General features: G+C 33.1%; 1 pseudogene; it reads right to left on the bottom strand.

Annotated features, from left to right (window-relative positions):
* Window positions 1-8,284: 8,284 nt before the first annotated feature.
* LOC104248757 (immune-associated nucleotide-binding protein 9-like) lies at window positions 8,285-18,319 on the bottom strand (annotated as a pseudogene).
* Window positions 18,320-19,540: the final 1,221 nt, after the last annotated feature.

Here is a 19,540-nt window from a genome sequence, read left to right as displayed (position 1 = left end):
AATAAAGCGGTTGGTTCATCTTCTTGGTATATTGGGAGAGGATGTCACGTTACCTTTGTACTTGTAAAGGAAAGCATATATTTTATCGAGCAGATATTTGGGAAGAGCATTTTCTTTGCTAACATTCCTTTCCATCAGTATCTCTCTTCTTACCAGCATTCATCCTTGCGAAAAATGATGAGTGGCATACCTTAAAATATGGAAATTTGACACTGCCATGAATTTGTACATATATGTGTTAGTAATAATATATATGTATATATATATATATATATATATATATATATATATATATATATATATATATATATATATATATATTGAATTTCGTAGTTTGCTTTAGGCGCATTAATTAGATCATTATCGTGGCTACGGGTATGGTTCCCGTGATATAGTTGTGATTTGTAATTACTGAAACCCGATTATACATTTCAGGTGACCCGATTCTAATTTCCAACAAGGTTAAATAGAATGTGTGGGGAACCATGGGTGCATTTCATGTAGCGTGGCTTACGATGTGTTTTAAATTACCTTGAATTAATTCCTTAAATAAATAAAAGTGGTTATAAAGTTAAAAATGCCCAATAGGTTTAAAACGTGCAATAAATCAGGTAACTAGGCCAATAATAATAGTTGAACGACCGTGCTAAAACCACAGAACCCGGGAATGCCTAACACCTTCTCCCGGGTTAACACAATTTCTTATCCGGTCTTCTGTGTTCACGGACCATAAATAAGAGTCAACCTTCCTCGGTTTAAAATCAAGGGATTTTAAACCGGTGACTTGGGACACCATAAATTATCCCAAGTGGCGACTCTGAATTTCAAATAATAATCCCGTTTCGATTGTCACTTAAATTGAAAAAAACTCCCTTATACCTTTTCGGGTGTAGGAAAAAGGAGGTGTGACATGGGTAATCGGGTTTTAGTTCGAACCTATTGTTTTGACTTTATAATATCTATTTTTATGCATTAGAATTGATTCATTTAGCATTTAGTGATATAGTTAAGTAACTTATGGCTAGATACGAGTGGATTGGTGGTGGAATCAAGAGGTAAAGCGATAGTTGAGACTTGAATTGTGTTCGTAGCATCGAGGTAAGTGTTTTGTCTAATCTTAGCTTGAGGGATCCGGAGTCGTGTCCTATTTTCTATGTGTTATTTGTTGAGTACGCCGTATAGGCATGGTGACGAGTATCTATACGTTGGTGTCAAGCATGTCCATGAGTCTTACATAATGATTATTTTGACTCCGTTTGTATTGTTCATGCCCTTTTGTGATGATTTCTATTATTTTAGACAAGAGGGGTTGCTCTGATGGTAAGCAACCTCCACTTCCAACCAAGAGGTTGTGAGTTCGAGTCTCCCCAAGATCAAGGTGAAAAGTTCTTGGAGGGAAGGATGCCGGAGGTCTATTTGGAAACAGTCTCTCTACCCCAGGGTAGGGGTAAGGTCTGCGTACATACTACCCTCCCCAGACCCCACTAAGTGGGATTATACTGGGTTGTTGTTGTTGTTGTAGTAAAGTTTGTGGAAGAAATAGTGGTATTTGAGTATTAAAGAGCATTGGCTCAAGTTGCATAATGAATTGTGGAAGTATAATTGGCAATTGAACCTTATAGAGCATTGGCTCAAGTTGTGGAGAGAGTTGTGAAGTAAAAGTGAAAAAGAGAAGAGAATTATTATATTGTCTCCCTTGCCAGGATGTTGTTGCTTTTAATGTTATCTCCCTTGTCGGGATGTTGATGTTTTTGATATTGTTCCCTTACCGGGATTTGATTGTTGAACTATTGTTCCCTTGCCGAGATTTTATTGTAATTTCATTTATTTCCTTGTCCTATTGCTTGTGATTGTTGTTTAGGTGAGGAAGAGTGTTAAAGAACGAAGGGTAATGTCGTACATTGCTTTGGTAGGAGAGTGTTAAAGCACGAAGAGTGATGTCGTGTATGATTTTGTGAGGAAGGGTGTAAAACACGAAGGGTGATGTCGTGTCGCATGATGTACAATTCTGTGCCGATTATATTGATTTTATGGTGAGGATGAGAGTAAAAGCACGAAGGGTGATGTCATGCAGTTTATATTGATTCTCATGGTGAGGACGAGAGTAAAAGCACGAAGGGTGATGTCGTGCACTTGTTTGATTTCTGGTTCTTGATGATAATTGAGATATGGTGTTCCTCGTATTTACTTGTTGTCTTTCTATTCTTAATTGATGTTTCCCCCACAACATGCTTCCCCCTCCCATTATTAACTGTACATTCATGCATTTACTTTCCGTTGTATATACTTTAACTGCACAAGTTTACTTAGTAGTCTGGTTCTAGCCTCGTCACTACTTCGCCGAGGTTAGGCTAGGCACTTACTAGCACATGGGGTCGGTTGTACTGATACTACACTCTGCACTGTGTGCAGATCCCGGCACAACAGCTTTTGGACCTTAGCTTTGGGTGGCTGCCTTCAGTCCATACGAATATCTAAGGTAGTCCTGCAAGCGTCCGCAGGCCCTAGCGTCTCCCTCTATCCCTTCATCCTGTTTCATTTACGTATTTCAGAAAGAGTGTATTATTTATCTTTCAGACTTCGTTTGTAGTATTCCTAGACCGTGTGTGAAATTTTGACACCAGTTCTGGGTAGTTTTTGTTTAAGAAATCGTATTGGAATTATTTTAATGGTTTAATTATTTCATCCGCTTATTTAATTTTCGTTATTTATAAACTGTTGATTCACATTTGTTAAAGAATTAAAATGGGGAAAGGGTAATTTGTTCAAATGGTTGGCTTGCCTAGCTTTCATTAGTATGTGCCATCACGACTCCCGAGGGCAGAAAATCTGGATCGTGACATTAGGCAAGGTACTTATCTCAAAGAAGCTAGACCGACACTCAAAAATGACCTTCTCGTATGAAACAACATCCGAATGGCTCAAATCTAGCCAAAATAATTTCATAACATAAATAAAACTCACAAAAAATAATTCCGGATTATCAAATTCTAAAATCAAATCGCCCTTCAAATCCTCATTTTACATTTTTGATTTTTTTTTTATAAAAATCCTATTTTCTTCCATTCAATTCACCAATTAATGATGTAAATAAGTATGAGATCATAAAATATAATCAATTTTGGATAGAGAATACTTACCCAAAATCAAATTCGTGAAGAACCCCTCCAAAATCGTCCAAAACCGAGGTCTACAACTCTAAAAATAATAAAATCCCTCAAACCCCCGAATATATGATTCTGCTCAGGTTATGCGCATTTGCAAACAGAGACGCCGCATATGCAGCCTCGCATTTGCGAGGAAAAGTTTGCATCTGTGAACCCAACTTACCAGGCCAGGATCCGCATCTGTGGAAAACACAGTCGCACCTGCAACAACACAGAAGGGTCAAACGAGCCGCAGAAGCGAACAGCTTCGCATATGCGATCATTGCGCCGCAAAAGCGGCCATCGCACCTGCGTGCAAAACTCCGTAGAAGCAAAGATTCCTGCCAAGCCTTAATCATCGTAGAAGCAATTACACTCACGCAGAAGCGGAGCCGCACTTGCGCTCTAAAATGTCGCAGATGCGAAGCACTAGAACCAGACTTGCCCAAAGCATGAAAATGATCTCAAGCTCGTCCGAAACACACACGGGGCCCTTGGGAACCCGTCCAAGCATACCATCAAGTTCCATAATATAACACAGACTTACTCGAGGCCTCAAATCACATCAAACAATGTCGATACTACGAATTGCACCTCGAATCAAACTTATAAACTTCCAAATCTTCCAACTTCCAAAACTCGTGTCGAAACATATCAAATCAACCCGAAATGACGTCGAATTCTGCATGCAAGTCCGTGATGACACAACGGAGCTAATCCAACTCTCAAAATCGCAATCCGACCCAATATAGTCAACTCCCGGTCAAACCTCTCAACCTTTCAAAACTTCAAAATATCAAAACGCCATTTCGGAGTCATCTGTACAAAAGTCAAACTCCGATCAACTCTTACCGCTTAAGCTTCTAAACAAGAATTCTTCTTCCAAATTGATCCCGAATAATCCGAAAATCGAACTCGATCACACATACAAGTCATAACACATAATACGAAGCTGCTCGAAACCTTAAGCAGCCGAACGAGACGCTAAATTTCGATTATTTTTTAAATAGTGGCTATTTTTCAATTACGACGTGTAAATCTGACTATTTTTGAATTTCACTTTAAGTTATGCCCAATATCAGATAAGAAATTTTGAGATTTTGTTGCATATATAATCCGGCGAAAAAGTTATTTTTTTATAGTTCTTTTTTTAATAAGGTCAAAACTTAAAAGGTGACAAATGAAAAAAGAATATATAAATCATTTGTGCAAGGGAGAAATTCAAAAATAGCCAGATTTACAAGTGGTCATTCAAAAATGGCCACACTTTCAAAAGTTATCGAAATTTAGCCACTGTTCATGTAAATATAAATATGAATGAAAACACTGTTCAAAGTCCGAAAAATACTCCTGCATAATATACCGAAATTCCAGTATAATATAAAGGAGTTCCAGCAGAGTCTCGTATATTATACTGGAGTTCCAGCAAAGTATACTAGAACACCATAATATGCCGGAAGTTTATACACAGGTGTACCGAAATCTAGTATATTATACTGGACCAGTCTTTGTTACAGTAAAACAGTGACTATTTTTCAATGACTTAGCAAATATTGATTATTTTTGAATGACCAATTCGAAAACTCGCTAGTCAGTACTATTTTAACTTTGTGCAAATCCAGGGGAACATGCAGTTGATACTTGTGGAAGGATTGGTTTAGCGTGTAGATGAACGGTGCTCCTTTAGTCATCAAGGAAACTTTGACTGGGTCCCTTTTTTTAAAAATCCTAAAACAATTTCGTCATCTGAAGTGCCAAATGAACGAGCCCAAAGTTCGCTGGATTCAAAATAAATTGGGCCTAAATGGATCAAATACGGCTCATAAGGGAGAAATTCAAAAATAGCCAGATTTACAACTGATCGTTCAAAAATAGTCCAATTTCAAAAGTAATCAAAATTTAGCCACTTTTCATGTAAAGATAAATCTGAGCAAAAACACTATTCAAAACCCAAAAAATACGCCAGTATATTATACTGGAGTTCCAGCATAAGTATGCTTGAACTCCAGCATATTCTACCGGAGTTCCAGGATAAGTATGCCAGAACTCCAGCATAATATGATGGAGTTCCAGCATAAGTACACTAGAACTCCAGCATAATATACTGGAGTTCCAACAAGTATAATTGTCCAGTATAATATACGGGAGTTTGGAGCACCGGTGCTCCAGTCTCCAGTACATTATACTGGAGTCAGCAAAGTATACCGGTCCAGCATAATATGCTGCAGTTCATACACAGGTGCACCGAACTCCAGTATATTATGCTGGATCAGTCTCTGTTGCAGCAAAATAATGGCTATTTTTATTGACTTCGTAAACACTGGCTATTTTTGAATGACCTGTCCGAAAACTGGCTATACCGTGCTATTTTTACGGCTCATAATCCTCCAAAATGACCGAACCCATTTTGCTTTTCAAAAAGAAAAAGGAGGTGAAAGTGAATACATTTCTCTAAACTATTAGGATAAAAATTGTGTGGAGAAGCCACTTTTTAAAATGGTATTTATTTTTTATCCACTATTTTCAATGCTTAGCAATAGTAGCCACTAGTCTATTAAAATTAATATGAAAAGACTTGTCACCCTTTCTTCTATCTCTTTTCATGTTAGGGAGAAGAACTGTGAAAAACTTATAAGTTCTTCGTTTTCGTTCCAGTCTTTCGCTGTATGAAGATCTATAAGTTCTTCGTTTAAATTTCCTGTGACATCCATTTAATGTAGATTTTTCATTCCAGTCTTCCGCTATACAAAGAACCTACAAGTTCTTCATTTTTTTTTTCTCTACATAAAGAACCTAATTTCTTGTGACATTCATTCCATATAAATCTTGAAGATTAGGTCAACAGATTAATTCATTAATTGAAGCTGTATTTTTAAGGTTATTATATCCTACATTTCCATCATATTCTTTTCTTGATAAGACTTGCGATATAGGCCGGAGTTCCTACTGTAGATTTTGGTTGTGAACGCAATGTTGCTGACTAAACAATGAAATAACACCAGTCAGAAACTGAATTAAGAAATACAAATGACGTTTTGTTTTCTGCTACGTTATGGATCCTAACTTACAGTTACAAGTTCAAAAGTTAAGGACACTTGGTCCTGAACTTCGAGTTTCAAGTTCAAATGTTAAGGACCCTTGGTCCTGAACTTAGAATTACAAGTTCAAAAGTTAAGGACACTTGGTCCTTAACTTAGACTAACAAGCTCAAAAGTTAAGGACAATAGGTCCTGAACTTACAGTTACAAGTTCAAAAGTTAAGGACAATAGGTCATGAAGTCATGAGCTTAGACTAACAAGCTCAAAAGTTAAGGACAATAGGTCCTGAACTTAGGCTAAGAAGCCCAAAAGTTAAGGACAATAGATCCTGAACTTAGACTAAGAAGCTCAAAAGTTAAGGATAATAGGTCCTGAACTTAGACCAACAAGCTCAAAAGTTAAGGACACTTGGTCCTGAACTTACAGTTACAAGTTCAAAAGTTAAGGACGTGTAGTGCTGAAGTCCTGAAGTTAAGTTCAAAAGTCAAGGACATGTAGTCCTGAAGTCCTGAACATAGAGTTACAAGTTCAAAAGTTAAGGACATGTTATCCTGAAGTTAAGGACATAAGCAGAAGGGTATTTTCGTCCGGGCAGTTAAAGTTTATTAAAGCAGTGACTAAAGAAATTTTAAATAGTGACTTAAAAGTAAATATATGTATTATTAGTGGCTAACTGTGCACTTCCCCCACTGTTAGGTTATACCATTTCGACCCAATAGTTTGATGAGTCAATTCAGTTTGGGGTACTATCAATTTTTGATTGCGTCAAAAATTATATACATTCGATAGCCGAAAAAGGTATTCAATATATATAACTTTTGTATATAACATACAATATATACATACATATAAATAAAATAATATTTTTTCGGTTAATATTTTGAGAGCGGCTATACATTGTCTAACATGTAAGTTGGGTTGAGTCACCAAACTAAACGGGACAATGAATTACAAACACAAGAGTAGACTTGATCACATATTATGAAATAGAAGAATGGTACCCTTACAACAGTGGGGCATGATGGAATCCACTAAGAAGAGAATTAAAATACTCATCAAATGAAGCTATCCTCTATGTATAATAAGATAGTGCAAATATTTAACTTTCAAATTAATGTTTACTACATAACAGTTTTTTCCAAAAGCCTCTAAAAATTGTAACAGAATTCGAAAGACTTCTAACTTGTAAATTGTAGTATCATGATCTTAACGACAAAATGCCAATGCTTTTGTTTCAAATAAAAGCATATGCTCTTTCGGCGTCTCTTTCGCTTGTCCAGTAACCTCTTCTTTTAGGAACCCGGTCTTAACGTCTCGAGCATTTATTGAGGTAGTAAAATATTATGTTTCAGAAGGATCTTTCTTAGTATTAAAGTCTTTAAGACAAAATGCCGCTGGAAAAACAAAAAAACAAAACTGCATATCGTGATGTAGTCTTTAATAGTCGTAACCTATCAAACATGCAAATACACAGACCTTAATTCTTGCACTCGCTCCGCTACAAAAATATTGCTGAATTTGATGTTTCTAATATACCAAGAAAAACCGACCAACTTTGGTCAGTTTCCTTTGGCGCAAAAATGCGGGAAAATATTTTTGAGTCTCACAAAAATTATTTTTCAAGAAATCGGCCAATTTTAGTCGGTTTTTGCAATTAAAATAAATAAAAATTAATATTAAAAAAATCAACCAACTTTGGTCGGTAAATTCGGCAGGTCATTTTAAAGATTCACTATTCGATTCCCAAATAGTGAATCTTTTGATTACATAATTAAAATACCGACCAACTTTGGTCGTTTTTTTTTTTTGCAATATTTTTTTTTGAATTTAATTGACCGACCAATGTTGGTCGGTATATTAAAACGATCATCAAAATACCGTCCAAGCATATTTGGTTGCATTTTGGTCGGTAATTGGCATAACCGACAAAGTTGGTCGGTTTTTTTGATCGGTATTTTCCGGATTTCTAGTAGTGAATCGGGATCTAATCAGGATTTACCTAACAACAGATTTTTAAAGAATTTCTGAAGTAAAAGATTATCAGTAAAACTATATTGGGAGCAGGGAGAGTTGGAAATAATATCAGCAATTAATGAAAGCTAAGAAGCAATCTGCAACAGCATGAGAAAATCAAGCCATTTCTGATAAATATGGAATCTATTATCAACTTACTCTAAACAAGCTAGAGATACACATTCAGATACAAATATCAAATACTCATTTTCCATGGACAAACAGATGTTTTCATATAGAAAAAAAGCAAAAGTTTTTCAGCAATATAATGATACTTACCACTTCAGTTAGTCGCGTAAATTTCTCCTCATAATACTTGGGAATTGGTTCCGTCGACTCATTTTTCCCGTTCTCAGCATCACCAATCAAGGAACTAATCTTCATGGCCTGATTATATATGAAATTTCATGTTCAGTAAATGGGTTAAAAGTCACCTTCCTTGTGTAAAGTACTAACAAGGATAGTTAAGAATATAATCCAATCGAACTATATTAAATACAAACCTGTAATTCCTTGAACAATTCATTTGTATATGGTACACCATCATTCTTCTCCAAAACCAGATTCACAAGCGAAAGAAGTTCTTTCAATTGGTCGTCTTTCTTTGTTGGATCTTTAGTCTTGTTGTCAAAAAGCACTTTCCTATTATCACATAACTTAAGAGTTTCCTGTAAAGGTAATGCAAACAATACTTCAGAACAACACTTTTCTCAATCATAAACACAGTCAACAACAACAACATCAACAACATAGTGTAATCACACATGTAGGGTTTGGGAGAGTAGCGTGTACGTATACGTTACCCCTACCTTTAAGAAGGCAGAGAGGTTGTTTCCGGTAGAACCTCGGCTTAGAAACCATATGCACAATCACAGCGTGAAAATGCTTGGCATTAAACTTCAAAGATAAAGAACTCGCCAAAATAAGGGAAATAGCCAAAAATGAATCATAATTCAGAAGGCTAGGGTGCAAATATATTTGACAAAACAATGTCTGCACATAATCTTACCTTTAAAGGCTCAGGGCAGTCATGGCCTAAGTAACCGTCCAAAGTCTCACCACTATCTTCAAGCTCATCACCTCCAGTGAAAACTACAATCATGTAATCACTAATTTTGTTCCCAAAGAACTCCTGAAAGCTCTGCACTGCAGCTAGTTCTTCTCTTGAAAACCGCGTTCGCACAGACAAAACTAAAAGAACAGCATGGATCCCATCCTTGGCCAAATCCATGCACTTAACAATTTCTTTTCCAATAACCTCAGGCTCACCAGAAAAGTCAAACAACCCTGCAATTCCAACAACCTTCGCGATAAGTAATATCATAGATTTCAACCTCAGCCCCAGATAAACCCTGCAATGCCTTAATAGGTAGAATCTCTTGGAAAGATATCTTTCCCTTCTTTCACTGCGCCTTTTCACTCTTTAACTACTTGAACGAGGAGGGCAAAGGGGTGCTATCATATATAAGAAAAACTGCTGCATTTTGGCAGCAGTTAGCTCTCTCTCTAACTAGAAATTTGATAAGAAAGGTGCAAAATGATTGCAGGCTAGATTCAAGGTATGCCAGTAGTCCACGAAACTTTCAACATTGGTTGAGTTTTAAGTGTACTTTAGTAAGAGTATGAAGGATATAATGGATACTGGAGAAAGACTCCTATCTGTGCTAACTATTTTTGTTTGGTTTTATTTGTTACGTTTCACTACTAGAAATCCGGAAAAAAGAGACCAAAATTTAGCGACCAAAATTGGTCTGTGGGAAAAAGCGACCAAAGTTGGTCGCTAAACTAGCGAAAATAATAAAATAAATAAAAGAAACAAAATAGCGACCAAGGTTGGTCGCTACTTGGTTGCTATATTAGTCAAAATGTTGACTGGACTGGTCAGACTTTCTTGGTCAAACATTTACTGAGATTAGTGACCAATGTTGGTCGCTAAAGTGGGACCCACCTACAAAATTTTAATAATTATATTATTATTTTAAAAAAATTATAAAATATAAATATATATAATATAAAAATGGCGACCAACGTTGGTCGCTACTTAAAGGGTAGGCAGATACCGACCAACTTTGGTCGCTTAAATGGGGCCCAGTTATACAATTTTAATAATTATATTATTAATTTAAATATTATATGAAATATAATTAAATCTGATTTAAATATAGCGACCAACTTTGGTCGCTAAACTAAATTCTTGAATAAATAGCGACCAAAGTTGGTCTCTGTTCAGGTCAACAATGGTCAAAATTAAAAATCACTTTTGTATTTACTATCTAAATAATATAAATATAAGTCGTTAATACTTTTGTAATACAAGGGATGAATAGTACTATGAATCGTGCGTTCTCTCTCTCTCTCTCTCTCTCTCTCTCTCTCTCTCTCTCTATATATATATATATATATATATATATATATATATATATATATATATATATATATATATATAAGTCTATTAGGTAATATTATATCGAATATAGCTTACATATATAATATATATACTTACGTTATACTATGCACTAAGTATAAGTGTATTAGGTAATATTATATCGAATATAGCTTATATATATACTTACGCTATACTATGCACTAAGTATAAGTGTATTAGGTAATACTGTATCGAATATAGCTTATATATATACTATATATACTTACGTTATACTATGCACTAAGTATAAGTGTATTAGGTAGTATTATATCGAATATAACTTGTATATAATATATATACTTACGCTATACTATGCACTGAGTATAAGTGTATTAGGTCATACTGTATAGAATATAGCTTATATATATATATATATATATATTATATATACTTACGCTATACTATGCACTAAGTATAAGTGTATTAGGTAATACTGTATCGAATATAGCTTATGTATATATATATATATATATATATATATATATATATATATATAGCTTAAATTGAACCTTTAGGATATAAATTGAACTTTTAGTTTATGTTTAAACTCGTAGGATAAGAATTGATGAACTTTTAGTTTTTAGGTTTTGTTCTTGTGAATTGAACTTGTACGATATAAATTGAAGCTTTTATGTATGACTTGAACTTTTTACGATATGAGTTGAAACTTTTAGGATATGAGTTGAACTTTTAGGAAATAAATTGAACCTTTAGGATATGTATTGAACCTTTAGGATATGACTTGAAGTTTTAGTTTATGTTTAAACTCGTAAGATATGAATATAACTTTTAGTTTTTAGGTTTTGTTCTTGTGAATTGAACTTGTAGGATATAAATTGAAGCTTTTATGTATGACTTGAACTTTTTAGGATATGAATTGAAACTTTTAGGATATGAGTTGAACTTTTAGGAAATAAATTGAACCTTTAGCATATGTATTGAACCTTTAGGATATGACTTGAACTTTTAGTTTATGTTTAAACTCGTAGGATATGAATATAACTTTTAGTTTTTAGGTTTTGTTCTTGTGAATTGAATTTTTAGGATATGAATTGAAACTTTTAGGATATGAGTTGAATTTTTAGGATATAAATAGAAATTTTAGGATATGACTTGAACTTTTGTGGATATGAATTGAACCTTTAGGATATAAATTGAACTTTTAGTTTATGTTTAAACTCGTAGGATAAGAATTGATGAACTTTTAGTTTTTAGGTTTTGTTCTTGTGAATTGAACTTGTACGATATAAATTGAAGCTTTTATGTATGACTTGAACTTTTTACGATATGAGTTGAAACTTTTAGGATATGAGTTGAACTTTTAGGAAATAAATTGAACCTTTAGGATATGTATTGAACCTTTAGGATATGACTTGAAGTTTTAGTTTATGTTTAAACTCGTAAGATATGAATATAACTTTTAGTTTTTAGGTTTTGTTCTTGTGAATTGAACTTGTAGGATATAAATTGAAACTTTTAGGATATGAGTTGAATTTTTAGGATATAAATAGAAATTTTAGGATATGACTTGAACTTTTGTGGATATGAATTGAACCTTTAGGATATAAATTGAACTTTTAGTTTATGTTTAAACTCGTAGGATAAGAATTGATGAACTTTTAGTTTTTAGATTTTGTTCTTGTGAATTGAACTTGTACGATATAAATTGAAGCTTTTATGTATGACTTGAACTTTTTACGATATGAGTTGAAACTTTTAGGATATGAGTTGAACGTTTGGGAAATAAATTGAACCTTTAGGATATGTATTGAACCTTTAGGATATGACTTGAAATTTTAGTTTATGCTTAAACTCGTAAGATATGAATATAACTTTTAGTTTTTAGGTTTTGTTCTTGTGAATTGAACTTGTAGGATATAAATTGAAGCTTTTATGTATGACTTGAACTTTTTAGGATATGAATTGAAACTTTTAGGATATGAGTTGAACTTTTAGGAAATAAATTGAACCTTTAGCATATGTATTGAACCTTTAGGATATGACTTGAACTTTTAGTTTATGTTTAAACTCGTAGGATATGAATATAACTTTTAGTTTTTAGGTTTTGTTCTTGTGAATTGAATTTTTAGGATATGAATTGAAACTTTTAGGATATGAGTTGAATTTTTAGGATATAAATAGAAATTTTAGGATATGACTTGAACTTTTGTGGATATGAATTGAACCGTTAGGATATAAATTGAACTTTTAGTTTATGTTTAAACTCGTAGGATAAGAATTGATGAACTTTTAGTTTTTAGGTTTTGTTCTTGTGAATTGAACTTGTACGATATAAATTGAAGCTTTTATGTATGACTTGAACTTTTTACGATATGAGTTGAAACTTTTAGGATATGAGTTGAACTTTTAGGAAATAAATTGAACCTTTAGGATATGTATTGAACCTTTAGGATATGACTTGAAGTTTTAGTTTATGTTTAAACTCGTAAGATATGAATATAACTTTTAGTTTTTAGGTTTTGTTCTTGTGAATTGAACTTGTAGGATATAAATTGAAGATTTTATGTATGACTTGAACTTTTTAGGATATGAATTGAAACTTTTAGGATATGAGTTGAACTTTTAGGAAATAAATTGAACCTTTAGCATATGTATTGAACCTTTAGGATATGACTTGAACTTTTAGTTTATGTTTAAACTCGTAGGATATGAATATAACTTTTAGTTTTTAGGTTTTGTTCTTGTGAATTGAATTTTTAGGATATGAATTGAAACTTTTAGGATATGAGTTGAATTTTTAGGATATAAATAGAAATTTTAGGATATGACTTGAACTTTTGTGGATATGAATTGAACCTTTAGGATATAAATTGAACTTTTAGTTTATGTTTAAACTCGTAGGATAAGAATTGATGAACTTTTAGTTTTTAGGTTTTGTTCTTGTGAATTGAACTTGTACGATATAAATTGAAGCTTTTATGTATGACTTGAACTTTTTACGATATGAGTTGAAACTTTTAGGATATGAGTTGAACTTTTAGGAAATAAATTGAACCTTTAGGATATGTATTGAACCTTTAGGATATGACTTGAAGTTTTAGTTTATGTTTAAACTCGTAAGATATGAATATAACTTTTAGTTTTTAGGTTTTGTTCTTGTGAATTGAACTTGTAGGATATAAATTGAAGCTTTTATGTATGACTTGAACTTTTTAGGATATGAATTGAAACTTTTAGGATATGAGTTGAACTTTTAGGAAATAAATTGAACCTTTAGCATATGTATTGAACCTTTAGGATATGACTTGAACTTTTAGTTTATGTTTAAACTCGTAGGATATGAATATAACTTTTAGTTTTTAGGTTTTGTTCTTGTGAATTGAATTTTTAGGATATGAATTGAAACTTTTAGGATATGAGTTGAATTTTTAGGATATAAATAGAAATTTTAGGATATGACTTGAACTTTTGTGGATATAAATTGAACCGTTAGGATATAAATTGAACTTTTAGTTTATGTTTAAACTCGTAGGATAAGAATTGATGAACTTTTAGTTTTTAGGTTTTGTTCTTGTGAATTGAACTTGTACGATATAAATTGAAGCTTTTATGTATGACTTGAACTTTTTACGATATGAGTTGAAACTTTTAGGATATGAGTTGAACTTTTAGGAAATAAATTGAACCTTTAGGATATGTATTGAACCTTTAGGATATGACTTGAAGTTTTAGTTTATGTTTAAACTCGTAAGATATGAATATAACTTTTAGTTTTTAGGTTTTGTTCTTGTGAATTGAACTTGTAGGATATAAATTGAAGCTTTTATGTATGACTTGAACTTTTTAGGATATGAGTTGAAACTTTTAGGATATGAGTTGAACTTTTAGGAAATAAATTGAACCTTTAGGATATGTATTGAACCTTTAGGATATGACTTGAAGTTTTAGTTTATGTTTAAACTCGTAAGATATGAATATAACTTTTAGTTTTTAGGTTTTGTTCTTGTGAATTGAACTTGTAGGATATAAATTGAAGCTTTTATGTATGACTTGAACTTTTTAGGATATGAATTGAAACTTTTAGGATATGAGTTGAACTTTTAGGAAATAAATTGAACCTTTAGCATATGTATTGAACCTTTAGGATATGACTTGAACTTTTAGTTTATGTTTAAACTCGTAGGATATGAATATAACTTTTAGTTTTTAGGTTTTGTTCTTGTGAATTGAATTTTTAGGATATGAATTGAAACTTTTAGGATATGAGTTGAATTTTTAGGATATAAATAGAAATTTTAGGATATGACTTGAACTTTTGTGGATATGAATTGAACCGTTAGGATATAAATTGAACTTTTAGTTTATGTTTAAACTCGTAGGATAAGAATTGATGAACTTTTAGTTTTTAGGTTTTGTTCTTGTGAATTGAACTTGTACGATATAAATTGAAGCTTTTATGTATGACTTAACTTTTTAGGATATGAGTTGAACTTTTAGGAAATAAATTGAACCTTTAGGATATGTATTGAACCTTTAGGATATGACTTGAAGTTTTAGTTTATGTTTAAACTCGTAAGATATGAATATAACTTTTAGTTTTTAGGTTTTGTTCTTGTGAATTGAACTTGTAGGATATAAATTGAAGCTTTTATGTATGACTTGAACTTTTTAGGATATGAATTGAAACTTTTAGGATATGAGTTGAACTTTTAGGAAATAAATTGAACCTTTAGCATATGTATTGAACCTTTAGGATATGACTTGAACTTTTAGTTTATGTTTAAACTCGTAGGATATGAATATAACTTTTAGTTTTTAGGTTTTGTTCTTGTGAATTGAACTTGTAGGATATAAATTGAAACTTTTAGGATATGAGTTGAATTTTTAGGATATAAATAGAATTTTTAGGATATGACTTGAACTTTTGTGGATATGAATTAAACCTTTAGGATATAAATTGAACTTTTAGTTTATGTTTAAACTTGTAGGATAAGAATTGATGAACTTTTAGTTTTTAGGTTTGTTCTTGTGAATTGAACTTGTACGATATAAATTGAAATTTCACGATATGACTTGAACTTTTTACGATATGAGTTGAACCTTTAGAATATGACTTGAACTTTTGTGGATATGAATTGAAGGTTTAGGATATGAATTGAACTTTTAGTTTATGTTTTGGAATTTTAGATTGCTGGAGGATTATTAGAAGAGGTTGATGACGTTATTAGACATGCAATAGAACTTCCACCAAGAATAACTAAGACACAATACCTGGCAAAGTGTGCCTTAAAGTGTTCTTCTCATTAGCGACAATGATGATGAGAAGGCAATGGCATGTGTTTCAAATAGTGATGGTGTAGGTAGGAATTAGTATTTTCTAAGTAGATAAAAGAAGAGCTTATAGAGTAATTCTGTACTTCATTTTCCATGAGGAAAAGATGTTTAATTGAGAGTGACAAGGTTGATGAAAACGGAATGTATTTCGTTGGTCATGGCAGTTCCCATAGAATAGGGATCATAAGACTCTATGATGACAGAGATTATAGGAAGTTTTGTTCTAAATTTTCTTTCAAGTCTGATCCGTACAAGCTTAATGTGATATTGGTGATATTTCTTCGGATTCAAACAATGATTTGACCGACAAAAGTATGGAAATGCTCTTAAAAAGAATTAAAGGTAAAAACTTTTCAGCATCCTTCTCTACCAAGAAAAACATTTTACCTTTAATTCTTTTTAAGAGCATTTCCATACTTTTGTCGGTCAAATCATTGTCTGAATCCGAAAAAATATCACCAATATCATATTAAGCTTGTACGGATCAGACTTGGAAGAAAGTTTAGAACAAAACTTCCTATAATCTTTGTCATCATAGAGTCATATGATCCCCATTCTATGGGAACTGCCATGACCAACGGAAAACATTTCGTCTTCATCAACGTTGTCACTATCAATCAAACTTCTTTTCCTCTTGGAAAGTGAAGTAGAGAATTCCTCTATAACCTCTTTTATCTACTTAGGAAATGTTAAATCCTACCTATACCATCACTATTTTGAAACACATGTCGTTGCCTTCTCATTATCATTGTAGCTATAGAGATCAACAATTGATCAAAGACACACCCTGTCAGGTACTGTATCCAAGTTATTCTCTGTATCCAAGTTCATCCCGAGTAATAGTACCACGAGGATAATCACCAAAGCCACCAGACAGCTTTATGATGCCAATGAAGCAAGATGAGCTATTCAATGAAACTCGTATTATAAAGAAGAAGAAAGAGACTGATTCAGAAAGGAGGGTCGAGCCTCGACTATATACATGTAAGTTTTTTACTTTTCATCAAGTATTTTGATTTACTTTTATATAAATTTTGAAATACTAATTCAATATATATAATTTTTCATATAGGTTCGCTTCACATGCAGCTGACGTGGGGGAATTCATACGCAGTCAACCACCTAATGAATCGGGCGAGGCAATCCAACTTTCGGACGAGGATGCTGAAAGAACACTCCTTGAGTACTTTATATACTTTGAACTAGACAAAAAAATTTAGTTCTATTGTGTTAGTTCTTTTTAGTTCGAATGGGCTTGTAATAAGCGTTAACTTAGTTTTGTTAGCTTAATGTGTTAGTTCTATTGATTGTTGCTTTTAATTGTTGTTGTTGTTGTTGCTGGCATAAAATGCCTGTTTAGGATGTTTGGTAAGCTGGCAGGTGGTGTAGCTGCCAAAACAGGCAGTTTCTGCCAAAAATATACCAAGAAAAGCGACCAACTTTGGTCTCTATTTGGTCGCATTTCACTATAAAAAAAAATAATTTTCTGGGCAATAGCGACCAACCTTGGTCGCTACCTGCCCATATTTCTATTAAAAAAAATACAATTTCTGGAAATATAGCGACCAATGTTGGTCGCTTATCTTTAAAAAAAATTAAATTCTTGAATTTAGCGACCAACTTTGGTCTCTATTGTCCAGATTTTAAAATATAATATTTGGATTAGAGACCAAAGTTGGTCGCTTTCTAATGATTAATGATAAATTAAAAACAACGTATTTCATATATAGAGACCAACTTTGGTCGTCAAATTTGTATTATTAAATTAATATAGCGACCAAAGTTGGTCACTAAAGTCAAAATCAGAATATTTAGTCATTTTACCTTAGAGATCAAAATTGGTCGCTAATTAGCGACCAACTTTGGTCCCTAAAATAAAGGGACCAGCAATATTGCGACCTGGCATGTTTGGTCGCTTTTTGGTCGCTTTTTGTGGTCGCTTTTTACCGAATTTCTATTAATGTTTACATGTATAGTATGGTCAAACCTATAGTGTAAAATGTTTACCACTTAATGCTATGCTAATAGAATAATTAAAACAACTTACTCCCTAAATGACAACTCTAACTTTGTCCAAAAAAACTGGAACAATGCACAACTTCAGGAACCAGATATTGCAAACATATAAAATTGCTAATCAAGAACCTTGTATATAGGAAAGTAGTTGACTATACCAGGGGTATCGATCACACCAATAGTCAGTCCATCATCAAATTGTGTACTATTAAGTTCACAAGTAGTTGTAACACCAGAAGAGCTATACTTTGATGTGAACACTTTTCCCCCAAGAATGCTATTGCCTGTAGCACTCTTTCCGTTACCGGTGCGGCCCAACAGAACTAGTGTCCGAGCTTCATTTTTTTGTAAATTCCGAATCATCATTAACTGAACTTCCACCCATTTTTCTTGTTGAATCAAATAACCTACGACAAAGGACAAGTTCAGAGCAAAGGATAAAACAGCAGAAACAAACATGCAGTTGAAGAAATACAGCATTCACCGTAAAACATCATGTATAGTATTTACATTTTCTTGGCATTTTCAAAGCTCCAGACTAGAACCAATTCAGTATAATATATGTAGACCAACAACAAAAGAGATAAAACTCTAGCTAAGAATCAGATGTGAGAATCACAACAACAACAACAACAACAACCCAGTATAATCTCACTAGTGGGGTCTGGGGAGGGTAGTGTGTACGTAGACCTTACCCCTACCTTGGGGTAGAGAGACTGTTTCCAAATAGACCCTCGGCACCTTCCCTCCAAGAACTCCCCACCTTGCTCTTGGGGTGACTCGAACTCACAACCTCTTGGTTGGAAGTGGAGGTTGCTTACCATCAGAACAACCCCTCTTGTCTTACTACAACAAACCTAAAACAAACCTCAGATGTGAGAATCCTGATGTTAAAATAGGCCTACTTACTACAACAAACCTAAAAATAAATTCAGCTTAATCTAAAACGGCACGGTAAGAAACTCAACCCCACAAAAACAAAACACTCAACCAAAAAGAAAAACGAAAATATCATACTAGGTGGTAAGTGAATATGGGCAAGGAAGACACTAATTACAACTTACCACCAAACTTGAACCTCCATGCAAAAAAAGAAATGCATTCAGAGTACGACATAAAGTTATACTAGCATTCAGGTTATTTGACTTTAAAAAAGAAGATAAGCATACACGAGCATAGCATCAATTAGGAAAACAGAATCTATAGCAACCTCATGCATGGTTTAATAGGGTAGAAAAACAAAAACAAAAAGAAGCAAAAACAAACAGTATGTTGACAAGCACAAATTTTTAAACATTAAATCATGTTTTATACACTAATGAAATAGGCCAAATCATCCAAAAAAAAGACCTGTTTCTCCAACAAATAGAAATAAGAGTTTGAGCAAAGAGACTGCAGTTTGGAATAGAGAGAGTTTGAGCAACGGATGAGAATAAATAACAACTTAATTTATTGGTAAAAGAGAGTGTTTGTGGCTTTTCATTCTCCAATCCAACAAGTTCACTTACCATTTACGTAAACAGTTTCTACCTCGGGACACTTAATAGTCGCGCTTTGGAGCTAATGATGATATGCTTTATTGAGTTCATTGCATGTTTTCAATTAT

The sequence above is a fragment of the Nicotiana sylvestris genome, chromosome 6, assembly GCF_000393655.2.
Source record: "Nicotiana sylvestris chromosome 6, ASM39365v2, whole genome shotgun sequence".
Classification (NCBI taxonomy): Eukaryota; Viridiplantae; Streptophyta; class Magnoliopsida; order Solanales; family Solanaceae; genus Nicotiana; species Nicotiana sylvestris.
Note: the sequence above shows the minus strand (reverse complement) of the source record. Positions and strands in the feature narration are given on the sequence as shown.